At 58.8% G+C, this 12,346-nt stretch overlaps 1 protein-coding gene across 4 annotated transcripts in view; it reads right to left on the reverse strand.

Annotated features, from left to right (window-relative positions):
• Window positions 1–8,954: 8,954 nt before the first annotated feature.
• AHDC1 (AT-hook DNA binding motif containing 1) overlaps window positions 8,955–12,346 on the reverse strand; it is a 58,623-nt gene continuing 55,231 nt past the window's right edge. For all 4 annotated transcript variants that reach the window (XM_027705962.1, XM_027705963.1, XM_027705961.1 and 1 more), the window contains 2 exons: window positions 11,618–12,285; window positions 8,955–9,615 (listed from right to left, as the gene is read on the reverse strand). The gene's annotated coding sequence lies outside the window, so the exon portion shown is untranslated. The remainder of the gene's footprint in view (window positions 9,616–11,617; window positions 12,286–12,346) is intronic.

The raw sequence follows: 12,346 nt of genomic DNA on the forward strand, positions 1-12,346 counted from the left end.
ATGGGATACGTGGGGTACCTGGGATGCAATGGGGCCACAGGGATGGATGGAATGCCCAGGGCACCTGGGATGCACAGTCCACATGGAGTACCCAGGGATGTGTGGGATGTGTGTGGTACCTGTGATGCACAGGACACATGGGATTCACAGGATACCCGGAATGCGATGGGGGACACGGGATGAACAGAGTGGCCAGGTTATCTGGGATGCACAGGACATGTGGGATACCTGGGATGGAACGGGGTCTACAGGATGGACAGGGTGCCTGGGATGCATGAGGCACATGGGATGCACGGGATACCTGGGATGGAATGGGGCACAGGGGAGGAATGGGGTGCCCAGAGTGCCTGGGATACACAAGACACATGGAGTGCCCAGGGTACCTGGGATGCGCAGGATGAAGTGGTGCACACAGGATGGATGGGGTGCCCAGGGTGACTGGGATGCAAGGACACATGGAGTACCTGGGGTGCCCACGACACAGGGGATGCACAGGACAGCCGGGATGCAAGGGGGCACACGGGATAAATGGGGTACATGGGATAGATGGGGTACATGGGACACCCAGGGTGACCCGTGATGTGACAGGGCACACAGGACGGGCAGGATACATGGAATACTGGGAGTACACGGGATGGCTGGGACGCCCAGGGTGTCTGGGATGCACAGGAGGTGCCCGGGGCATGGGGGGTGCCCGGGGGCACCCGCTGCCCTCCGGGTCCCCGCGCCAGCGTGGCGCGGGCAGTGGCTGCGCCGCTGACATTTACTAATCAGCTCTCACCCAGCGCACACCCGCTCCCTTCTCTTGCTGTCTTGTCTCCATGGAGACTCCGCAACCTTTGCTCACTCGTTAATGGTATCTCAGCAAACGAAACTCCAACGCCACCCAGCCTTCCCCTCCCGGCCCCGGGAGAAATCCTCGCCTCTCACCTCCATCCCCATCCCCTCCTGCCGCTGGGGATAAAAGGGACGAGTCCTTGTTAGCGAAGGACCCAGCCACGGGGGCAAGTTCTGACGGCGGCGCGGGGAGGAGGGAGAGCCACCATCATCCTCCTCGGCGCCAAAAAAACAAGGCCGGGGGATTTTATTGCTGTGGCAGCAAGGACAGGCTCCATCCATGCGGGATTCCGGCCAGCAGCCCTTTTCCTGGCTGATTTATTGAGCCACGAGGCTTGGCACGTGGTTGTGCCTGGGGTTGGTGTGTTCCCCCATCCCAAACCCACCCCCTCCCAGCATCTGCAGGAGCCACCCAAAAATCATCCAGGGGTAGCAGTGGGTGCTGGGAACAGGCTCCGTCCCCGGTGTCCTGCTCTCGCTGATTCTGTTTTCAAATTAACATGGGAAAGATGCCCATTACCTGCTTCCAGATAATGACTATGATTAGGCAGAGCTCTGCTGCCAGCCGAGATCTGAAGGATTTCTGTGCTCTCCAGCAGCGCTTTGCCGGTGCAAAAACAAGAGCAATAAAGTGTAAATAAAAGACTAAAGGAAATCGTGGGTCCATCAGCGGATGGGGGTGTGGAAGGGGCTCTAATGACGGGCTCTCTGAGGTGGGGTGGTGGCTTCAACCTGGCTCCAGGCAAGGGAAAATGGGAGAGGGGCTGCCCCAGTGCCTGCACCCCATGTTTGAACCTGGCTCAGCCTCTGCTTGCTGGGAACTGGGGGTTCTGGCAAGGAAAATTCAAGATGTGCCTGTGCAAGGCTGGTCTTGGGGGGCTCCCGACCCTGCAGATGGAAATGTTGGCTTAAAAGAGGGGGAAAAAACCAGCTGGATGTACTGAGATGGCTGCACTGGCTCCTGGAGCACTCAGGGTGGTCCCACACGTCTGCCACACGTGGTGTGACACCCTGGATCCATGGAGCAGGGCAAGGGTGGCACTTCTGTGCCAGGTATTCCAAGGCATCTCCGTCCCCAGCCCAACAGAGAGCCCTGGGCAGGGGATGCTCAGGATGGGCAGGGAGCAGCACAGGACACGCAGGAATAGGATGGGGCTCGTGACCCCACTGTCAGAGGGGAACCCCAAAATTTGCTGTTCATGGGTACGTGGGTCAGCTGGACCCCCCTCATCCTCCTGCCCCTCTGCCAGCCCAAACTGGGGCTGATTGGATGGGTGTCACGTGCCAGTGAGGTCTGTGACACCCCAGCCCAGCCTCCATCCCCTGCATCCACATGACATGTCACCCCATGGCATGTCACCCCATCGAGCCACCCCTTTCCCCATCACTCCCCCTGAGTCTGAGCCAGGCAGGGCTGAGCTTGTCCCCATCCTCTGGGGATGCTGGGGTGTCACTGGAGGCACTCGCCCTCATCCCAGTGCTGAGGAAGGCACAAACCCCCTGCCTGTGCTGCCAAGCTGAGCTCCAGCCCCTTCCAAACCTCCCAAGATCCCCCCAAACCTCCCAAGACCCCCCCACCATGGCTGGAGGAGATGGAGAACCGTGGCCATGAGCTGTCCCTCACCAGGAGCCTTTGAGGTGGCTCTCACCATCCCCGGGGCAGAGCATCCCTCCTGCCTCACCCTGCACTGAACCACGGGGACAGCTCCCAGGATGGGGTGACACTGTGCCTGGATGAGGGTGATGATCCCCCCAGTCCCGAGGGAGACTGGAAAAGGAGCTGCCATTCCCTCTGCCAACTGCTTTGGGCAGGAACTGGCACATCCGAAAACTGGTCCCACATGTGGCTCGAGGGCGAGGCAGCTCCTTGGGGACCCCACAGCCCCGTGTGACCCTGCTGTGCTCCCAGTCCCAGTGGGACAGACACGGGAGAGCTCCCCCCGGGCCCCCACCCCAGCCGGGCGGAGGCAGGAAGCTAATCTGTGCTCCGATTAGGCAGAGTACCCAGCAATGGAGGTTTCTTCTTTTTTTTCTCCCCCCCTCAGTGATAACAAATAATAATATAATCCCCTTAATCCCTCCCCGAGGAGCCGGCGCGCACTCCCGGCCGGGAAGCACCGCGCTTCTGCCGCCGCTGATAACTCGCACTCGGGGCCCCCGGAAAAAACAAACGCTTTGGATCACACGTTGCCCCCCAAAATTCCATGTGCTGCCTCGTGGCTCCCCCTCCCAGCATCCCCAGACCCTCCCATCCAGCCCCACTGCCAGCCTGGGGGGAATCCGGCATCTCTCCAGGCTCCTTCCCACTAGGCAAGGCCACCATGACCCCACGGAGCTCCCCATCCCAACCGGGGGGGGCCAATATCCCCTTTCCCGGGGGGTCCCATCCAGGACCCCCACGGGGGCTCTGCCCTCTTAACTCCTGCTCCCTTTGCAGCAGGGATGTGGAGAAGCCCCTGGAAGCTGAGTCACTCAGGTGTCCCCCCTGCACCTTCTGGTCCCCAGAGGAGATGCCCTGGGTGTCCTCCCTACACCATCCTGGTCCTGAGTGCCCACCCTGCATCCTCCTTGTCCTGGGTGCCCACCCTGCACCATCCTGATCCTGGGTGGTGCCCACCCTGCACCTCCTTGTCCTGAGTGTCCTCCCTGCGCCTTCCTGGTCTCCAGGGGAGGTGCCCTGTGTGCCCCCACCTCGGGGGGGAGAGGGGGTCCTGTCTCCCCCCAGGATGCCCCAGCTGAACCCCAGTGCTTTGCTTTAGGGGTGTCAGTGCGGGAAGCATCACCTCCCACCCCACCAGCACCCAAGGAGTTCTGGCACTGACCCTGCACCTCCCACCCATCACTGGGGTGCCAGGAAGCAACCCAGGCACCCAGCTGCCGAATCCCCCCTCCCTTCCCAGGGATCCCAGCCTGCCTTTTCCCCTCGGTGCCGAGCCCCCCTTCCCATCACCATCCAGCAAATATTAATAACAACCCTGCAGCCGCCTGTGCTTTTATTCCCTGGCTTTGCTGGCCCCAGCTCTGCTGAGCTCAGCTCCTCCGGCTCCAAAACGCCTTTTAAAATTACCGGAGAGTGGAGACCCCTGTGAACACCCTGCCCTCGGCTGCCCCCTCCTCCCTGGCACCCACCCCAGGGCCAGCAGCACCCATGTGCCACGCGGGGAGCTGGGTGCCATCCGCCCCCCTTATTTAAGAGGCGCCAGGCTGGGCTTGATTAAAACCAAGTGAAAGCCAGAGCCAGGGCAGAGAGGGGGATTAGATCGCTCCGGGGAATGTTAATGGACTCCAGAGCTTTCTGCCCGGCTGGCGGCTGGGATGGATCCAGCCCTGGATGGGCAGGGGGGGTGCAATGAGTGCGTCAGGGCTCAGCTGGACCCTGGAGCACATGGTGGAGCGGAAGGAGGATGGGGGGGGGGAACGACACATAAATAGGGGGGAGTGTGTGGAAATATCTTCCAAGGGCCTGGCTGTTCCTCTGGGAAAAGCAGGGGTGGTCTGGTGCTCCAGCTGGGCTCCAACCGCCCCCGCTGCCGGCGCTGAGGCTGATCCTGCGGTGGGGACGTGGCACAGCACGGGCTGCCCATGGAGGGGTGGCCCTGGGGGGCGTTGGCATTGCCCTGTGCCCCCACCCCGGCTGTCCTGGGGTGGGGGACAAGGACAGTCTGGGGTCACACCAGCCATGGGGGTTTTCAGCGGGGCTAAAAGGGGCTGTTTGCTGGAGGGAAGGGCCAGTGTGGCATCAGGGGTGATGGTACTGGGGTGTTGGTGGCTGCTACCCACCCTGTCTGTCCCAGAGTGGAGGACAAGGACAGTCTGGGGTGACATCAGCCACGGGGGGGTTTCAACAATGTTTAAAGGGGCTGTTTGTTGGGGTGCTTGTTGATGGGAAGGGCGGGTGTGGCAGCAGCAGTGCTGGTATTGGGGTGTCAGTGCCCCTGACACCAAGATGCTCCCCAGCACGGTAGAGTGGGGGACGAGGACAGCTGGGGTGACACCAGCCATGGGGAGCCTTCAGCTGGGCTAAAGGGGTTGTTTTCAGAGCCCTGCCAGTGGGAAGGTCTGGTGCAGCATCAGGGAAGGGGCAGTGTGGCAGCAGGGATGACAGTATTGGGATGTCGTTGGCCTCCAACACCAATTTGCTCCCCACCCTGCCTGCTCCAGAGTGGGGGACAATGACAGCTGTGGTGACACCAGCCATGGGGGGCTTCAGCTGGGCTGAAGGGGCTGTTTGTTGGGGTGCTGCTGGTGGGAAGGGACCATCCAGCAGCAGGGGTGATGGTATTGGGTGCCAGCACCGAGATGCTCCCCGCACCATTTCCTTGTCTGGGAAAGAGGGACAAGGACAGCCTGGGGTGACACCAGCCACGGGGGGCTTCAAGTGGGCTGAAGGGGCTGTTTTTTGGGGTGCTGGTGGTGGGAAGGACCGGTGCTGGGGACGAGGTGCTGCTGTTGGGGTGCCGGTGCCCCCCACACGGAGGTGCTCCCCACCCCGGCTGCCAGATGCGCTGGATTGCAGGTCTGACGTGGGAAATCGCCTCCCTCCCTCGTTAGCTTGTGATTAGCATGTCAAGTGGTTGAAGTTGGTGGGTATAAAGGATGCGAGCGAAGAATAATGGCTTCAATTTTCTTCACGGCACAGCCATTAATTTGAAGGAGAAGGGGGTGTCCAAACCTCGCGGCAGCTCCCGGTGGCTCCGCTGGCCCCGGCGCTGCGGGCTGAGGGCAGGTCCTGCTGCTGCCCCGGCCGGGCTGGGGGACACGGCCCTCTCCCTGCCCCGGGTGCGGGTACCGGGGTGAGTTTGGCACTGGCACGGGCATCCCGTGCGCTTCCCGTGCGGGGGTGGCGGTGCACATGGATGTGCAACACGTGTGCATCCACTCACACCATCCTCCGCCCCCGGCACATCGTCCCGGGAGCAGGGAATTCCCCTGGCTCCGTCCCCAGGTGATGGGCCGGAGGAAAGGGCAGGAGGGCAAATTCCTGCCGTGTTTCCAAGGGGATGGAGAAGAGTGGAAATGGCGGCAGAGCTGCCTTTGCCAGGTGCATGCCGGGTCCTGGCACAGTGCTCCGAGCATCCGAGCATCCGTGTTCCCCATGGATCGAGCGGGCAGCGCTCCGGCTCTGCAGTGGTCCAGCCCTGGACCCCCCTGACGTGAAGCATCCCCTCATCCCATGATCCTGTAGCATCCCTGGGCTTTGAGATCCAGCATCCTGAGAGGCCAGAACCCTCCTCCCGGCAGAGCTGCTTAATTAAAATCATCATTTCCATCCCGAGGTACAGCCAGGCACCAGGACCTGGCTCATCCCACATCCCCTGGCACTGCCTGGCCGTGCAGGGCTTGCCCTGGGTGCCCTCACAAGCAGCTCCCAGAAACCTTCAATAAATCCATGTCAGAAAAATAAAGAAATAGCAAAACAACCATTTCTCCCTCAAATCTGGAGGTCTTTTGTCCTTTCCCCCCAGTCACTGGGCTGTGCTGATCAACCCCCAGCAATCAGCCCCATCACGAGGTTTTTCAGGCTCTGGAGCTGTTCTTGCTTCTTGAGAGACACAACTGAGGGTTGAAAGAAAGATAAAAAATAATAAAATAAGTAAAATCCAGCTGTGGTCCGAGCAGCCTGGCCACGCCAGGTGATGCTTCCCAGGGGGATTTGCCTCCTGAGGGGGAAGGATTTCATCCTCTTTTGGTGCTGCTTGTTGTGACCTGAAATGAAAGACAGAAAAAATGGGGCGGGAAAGAGGAAATTTGATCCTTGTGGGAAGCATTGTGTGGGAGGCAAGGTGGGAACGAACAGTCATGGACCCCCAAAGGACCCCCCAGGAGGGGCTGTGTGGGATCCAGTGGGGGGGTTCAGCACCTGTGGGATGCGAGCACAGGGGCAGGAATGGCCGGACCCCCCAGCTGCTCACGTGCCTCAGTTTCCCCACTGAGCAATGTCACAGTCAGGGGACATTTGGTGCCCACCAGGGTGGGGGCACACCTTGGGGTTGCCCCCCCCGAGGGGTCCCCTTTCCCCCCAGCCCTGTCACTCTGCCTGAGGATGGTGGGAAGAGGGATTTCAGCACCCAGCCCTCCTCCATCACCCCCCAGCTGACCCTGAGGGTCTCGTGGGGTTCCTGGTGGGGGGCAGAGAGGAGCAAGCCCCTCCCCCCCCCATCTGGCCCCTGAGGGGATGTGGTTGCACCAAGGGGTACATCTCATCCCCATTCCACACATATGGCCCTGCTGCAACACCCCCAGCCAGATCTGGGGGGGTCCATGATCCACTAAACCCCCCAAACCCTCACCCTGCAACCCTTGGGGTGGGGGAGTGGAAATAACCCCCCCCAAACACCCAACCACCTTCACCCGGGGCACAGGGACAGGCAGGTGCCCCCCCCTCCCTTTCAGCACCCCCGAGGTGTGTGTGGAGGGTCCTGTGAGCCCATCTGAGTGCTCAGTGCACCCCTAACGTGGGGCTGCATTGGACCGTGCTCCTCCCAGCTCGGGGTGGGCTTTGCTGCTCCCCCAGCCCAGCAAAGAGGGGGTCCCCCAGCACCCCCCCACCCCATTAAGCTGCTGCAGCGCCGGCAGTCCCGCTCCCCCCCCCCATCCATCAGTATGCGCCGTGTGTTCCTCTCCATAGCAACCCCCCTGCTCCCCCCCGGCCCCCCCAAACCCTCGGCTGCCGCAGCCCTGACCCCGCCGGCATCGCTCACCTCTCCCACCCACAGGTAGCTGGTCCCCCCCCCTCCCTACCCCGCGACAGCCCCCCCTCCCCTCTCCTCGCCCGGAGGATGCTGCCGCCTTCGTTTTCCCAGGCTGGAAGTTGCTGGGGTTTTGAATTTTATTTGTTTCGTCTTTATTTTGCTCCTTTTCTTTTTTTTTTCCCCGCTCCTTTCTGGTGTTGATGCTTCTCCCATCCATCAGCGCCTGCATCCCCGTGCCCCCCCCCCACCACCACGCCGCATTGGTGCCAGGGAGGGGTGGGCAATCATCCTGCCTGGAAAGCCGAGGTGCCACCCAAGGTGCCACCAGCCCCTTGGCATTGTCCCCCCGGGACCCCCTGCTGCCACCCCATCCCCAGGGAAGCAGCAGAGGGGCCCCCCCCCGGTGTCACACCACATCCCTAATTAGTACCAAAACTCAGCTTTCTTGCTGCAATTCCCACCTTAAAGCCAGATCCTGGCATCCTCCCTAAATTCAGGGAGGGTCGGCATCCCTCCAGCAGCCCCCTCCCCGCCATGGCACAGCCAGGCCGTGCCCCCCCCCGAAAAAAAAAAAAAAGAGAAGCAAGAAAGCAGCGGGCATCGCTCAATATATAGGTTTCTTTTTAATATAAAAAAAGTGCCTATTAAAAATTCCTTCCTAAATAACACAAAAAGACCGTTTGAGGGGCAAAGCAGGGGGGGAGCCGGGAGGGGGGGGGCTCATTGGGGGGGCCCCTCCGGCCAGGGCAGCACAAACACTGCGCAGGGCAGCTGGGGGGGGGGGGGAAAGGAGGGGCTGTTCTGACCAATTTGGGGTATTTTTCCCTTTTTTTTTTTTTTAATTTTGCCTTTTTTTATCCACTTCAGAGTGGTTTTCCTCTCTTTTTATGTGTGTGTTTTATCGTTTTTTGCACAAAGCTGTACAGAAGTTGCCGAATTCTTGAGGAGGGGGGGACAAATGCAGGGGATTGGGGGGGAGAGGACCCCAAAGCCCCCCCTGGCACCCACACACGCACCCACACCCTGAGCTCATCGCCGCCAGTGGCCCCCCTTCCCAGTCCCCCCCACTCCCCCTTCCCACCAAGAGGGTCTGTGATTGACTTATTCCTTTTTTTTTTCTTTTTAATTTTTCTTCTTTTTTTTGGCTTTTTTTTGTGTGTGTTTTTTGTTTTTTTTTCTTTTTAAACTCCTTTTTGTTTTTATACAAATTTTGGATCTTTGGGTGTGTACTGCCAAAAAAAAAAAAAAACCCAACCAAAAAATCCCAACCGAAAAAAAAAAACAAACCAAAAACCAAAAACCCGCCTTCGTTCTTCGGAATAATAATAAAAATAAAACCCAAATCATCATCAAATCATTAAAAAAAGGCAACGGAAACCCAAGGAACCCATGCGGAAGTTGCACACCACAAAACCACAGCAGATGTACAGAATGCAATATACAAGACACGATTTATAATAAAACATTATATACAATAAATAGGTTATTGTTACTTTTTTCTTTTTTTTTCTTTTTTTTTTCTTTTTTTTGTCGCTCGATCTGTAAATAAATTTTTTTCTCAGTGCATACTGGGGGGGTTTTTGCTCTTTTCTGCTGCATATTCACCTCTTGGATGCTTTAAGTCTGTTCTCCATCATTTTTTTTTTGGATTCTCCCTCCGGTGCGTGCCTCTCTTTTTTTTTAATTTACTTTTTTTTTCCCCGCGTGTGTGATTTTTTGGCTTTTTTTAAATTTTATTTATTTTTTTTTATTATCTTTTTTTTTTTTTTTATTCCTTAAACTTTTTTTTTTTTTTCTTTTCTTTAACTTCTTTTCTTCAAAAGTATTTACAATTGCTGGTTTTGTGCAGAAAATGAAAATTAATCAAATAAAAAATAAAAATTAAAGAGTCCCTCTGCTTCTGGCTGGGAGGAAAGAGAGAGAGAGAGAGAGAGAACGCGGCGCCGGCGCCACGGCCGAGGCGGGGGCCGGGGGGCGAAGCGGGGGGCAGCGGGGCCGGGGTGCCCCCGGGGGTGGTGGCCCCCTCCTCTCCTCTCTGCTCCGGCGGCCAGGATGGGTGGGGGGCGCAGGGCCGAGGGTGCTGTGGCTGGTGGGAGAGGGAGAAAGGGGTGAGTGTCCCACCCTGGGGGCTCCTGCTCACCCCCATCCAGCACCCACAGACTCTGGGATTTGGGGTCCTGCCCACCCCCATTCAGCACTCATACACACTGGGATTTGGGGTCCTGCCCATCCCAATCCGACACCCCCAGACTCTGGGATTTGGGGTCCTGCCCACCGCAATCCAGCACTCATTTACACTGGGATTTGGGATCCTGCCCATCCCCATCCAGCACCCACAGATTCTGGGATTTGGGGTCCTGCCCATTCCCATCTGACACCCATAGACTCTGGGATTTGGGGTCCTGCCCACCCCCATTCAGCACTCATACACACTGGGATTTGGGGTCCTGTCCACCTCTCATCCGACACTCACAGACCCTGGGATTTGGGGTCCTGCCCATTCCCATCTGACACCCACAGACTCTGGGATTTGGGGTCCTGCCCACCCTTATCTAGCACCCCCAGACTCTGGGATTTGGGGTCCTGCCCACTCCCATCCAGCACCCACAGATTCTGGGATTTGGGGTTCTGCTCATCCTTATCCAGCACCCCAAGACTCTGGGATTTGGGGTCCTGCTCACCCTTATCCAGCACCCATATATTCGGGGATTTGGGGTCCTGCCCATCCCTCATCCAGCACCCATGGGCCCAGGGGTCTGGCATCCAGATCTTCAGGGGTTTGGGGTCATGCCCACCCTCATCCAGTACCCACAGACTCTGGGATTTGGGGTTCTGCTCACCCTTATCTAGCACCCCCAGACCCTGGGATTTGGGTTCCTGCTCACCCTCATCCAGCACCCATATATTCTGGGATTTGGGTTCCTGCCCATCCCTCATCCAGCACCCATGGGCCCAGGGGTCTGGCATCCAGATCTTCAGGGGTTTGGGGTCCCGCCCACTCTCATCCAGTACCCACAGACTCTGGGATTTGGGGTCCTGCCCACCCCCATTCAGCACTCATACACACTGGGATTTGGGTTCCTGCCCATCCCTCAGCCCACGGGCCAAGGGGTCTGGCATCCAGGGGTCTGGGGTCCTCCTCACCCCCATCCAGCACCAACAGACCCAGGGGTTTGGCACCCAGATGTCCAGGGATCTGGGGTCCTCTCCACCCCCCACCCAGAACTCACACAACCAGGGGTCTGGGGTCCTGTCTACTTGCCATCTGGCACCCATGTACCCAGGAATTTGGGGCCCTGCCCACCCCCCATCCAGAACCCACCTACCCAGGGATTTGGGGTCCTGCTTATCCTCATCTGTAACCCACATACCCAGGGGTCTGGGGTCCTACCCACCCCCAATCCAGCATCCACATACCCAGGGGTTTGGGGTCCTGCTCTCCCCAGATCTGTTACCCACATACCCAGGGGTCTGGGGTCCTGCCCACCCTCCTTCCAGCACCCACATACCCAGTACTCTGGCACCCACATACCCAGGGGTCTGGGGTCTTGCTGACCTCCCACGTGGCACCCACAAACCCAGGGGTCTGGGGTCCTGCCCACCCTCATCCAAAACCCACATACTTGGGGGTCCTGGCTCCTGCCCACCCCCGATCTGACCCCCATGTTCCAGGGGTTTGGTGTTCTGATGACCCCAAATCTGGCCACCTACGTACTCAGGGCTTCGGGGGTCTGGCCACCCCTTGTCCTCCACCCACATACTCGGGGTTTTGGGGCCCTGCTCACCCCCATCTGGCACCCACACACCCAGGACTCTGGGCCATCCCACACCCCCCTAACTCTGGCACACCCAGGGTCCAGCCACCCCCCAGACATCGGGGTCAATGGGCTCCCCAATTTGATGCTTGGTGGGGCAACACCTGGGGCAAATTCCCACAGCCCAAAAGGGGCTGGGGGCACCCAGAGGGTGGGTGCAATTGGGTTACAGAACCCCTGGGAAAGCACAGAGCACCCACCACGCCCCTGATGCCCCTCAACCCCCCTCCTGGAGGGCACCAGCATCGGATGGGGGGCTCGGCTGGCACTTACCTGGTGGTGGTGGCGTCTCCGAGCCCCGCTGGCGACGCTGCCAGAGCCTGGTGGGGGGGTCAGCGCTTCCCAACACCCATCGGCCTCCATCCGGCAGGAACAACCCCCGAGGCGAGCGAGCGGACGGGGAGGGACCAGAAAAAGAAAAGAATCCCCAAACAGCCTCCCCGGGGGCGGCCAAGGGGGTCCCCGCGCCCCCACACCCCGGCCGGGCTGCGGGCAGGGGGCACCCAGCCGCTGACCCCCCTCCTGCCCTCCCTGCCTCCGCCCCTGCCCCGGGCTCGGCGGGAGCCTGTGCTGTCCGTCCGTCCGTCCGTCCGTCCGTCCGTCCATCCGATTGTCCTGCTGCGGGGCGGGGGGTCGGCAGTCCGGAAAGCAGAGCCGGGCGGTTCGGCAGGCGGGGTGGATTTGAGTGCGGAGGGGGAAAAACGGGGAGGGGGGTTTCTCTCTTCGTCCGTTATTATTAATTTTTTTTCCTTTCGTTTCACTTATTTTTTATCTTTTTTTTTCTGCTCTTTTTTTTCCTTTTTTTTTCCTTTTTTTCCTTTCTTCTTTTTTTTTTCTTTTTTTTTTTTTTTTTTTTTTTAGAAAAAAAACAAACGGTTCCAATCCCAGTTAAATACAGAACTTGAAAAGTGTTCCAGAAAAAAGTGCTGGCTAAATTACCTCTGAAAGAGAAACACAACACGGAGAGAAAGAGGGGGGGACACATGGTGAGAAGGGCCCTGA

This window comes from Neopelma chrysocephalum, unplaced genomic scaffold (genome assembly GCF_003984885.1).
Source record: "Neopelma chrysocephalum unplaced genomic scaffold, ASM398488v2 Primary Assembly neopelma1_361, whole genome shotgun sequence".
NCBI classification, from domain to species: domain Eukaryota; kingdom Metazoa; phylum Chordata; class Aves; order Passeriformes; family Pipridae; genus Neopelma; species Neopelma chrysocephalum.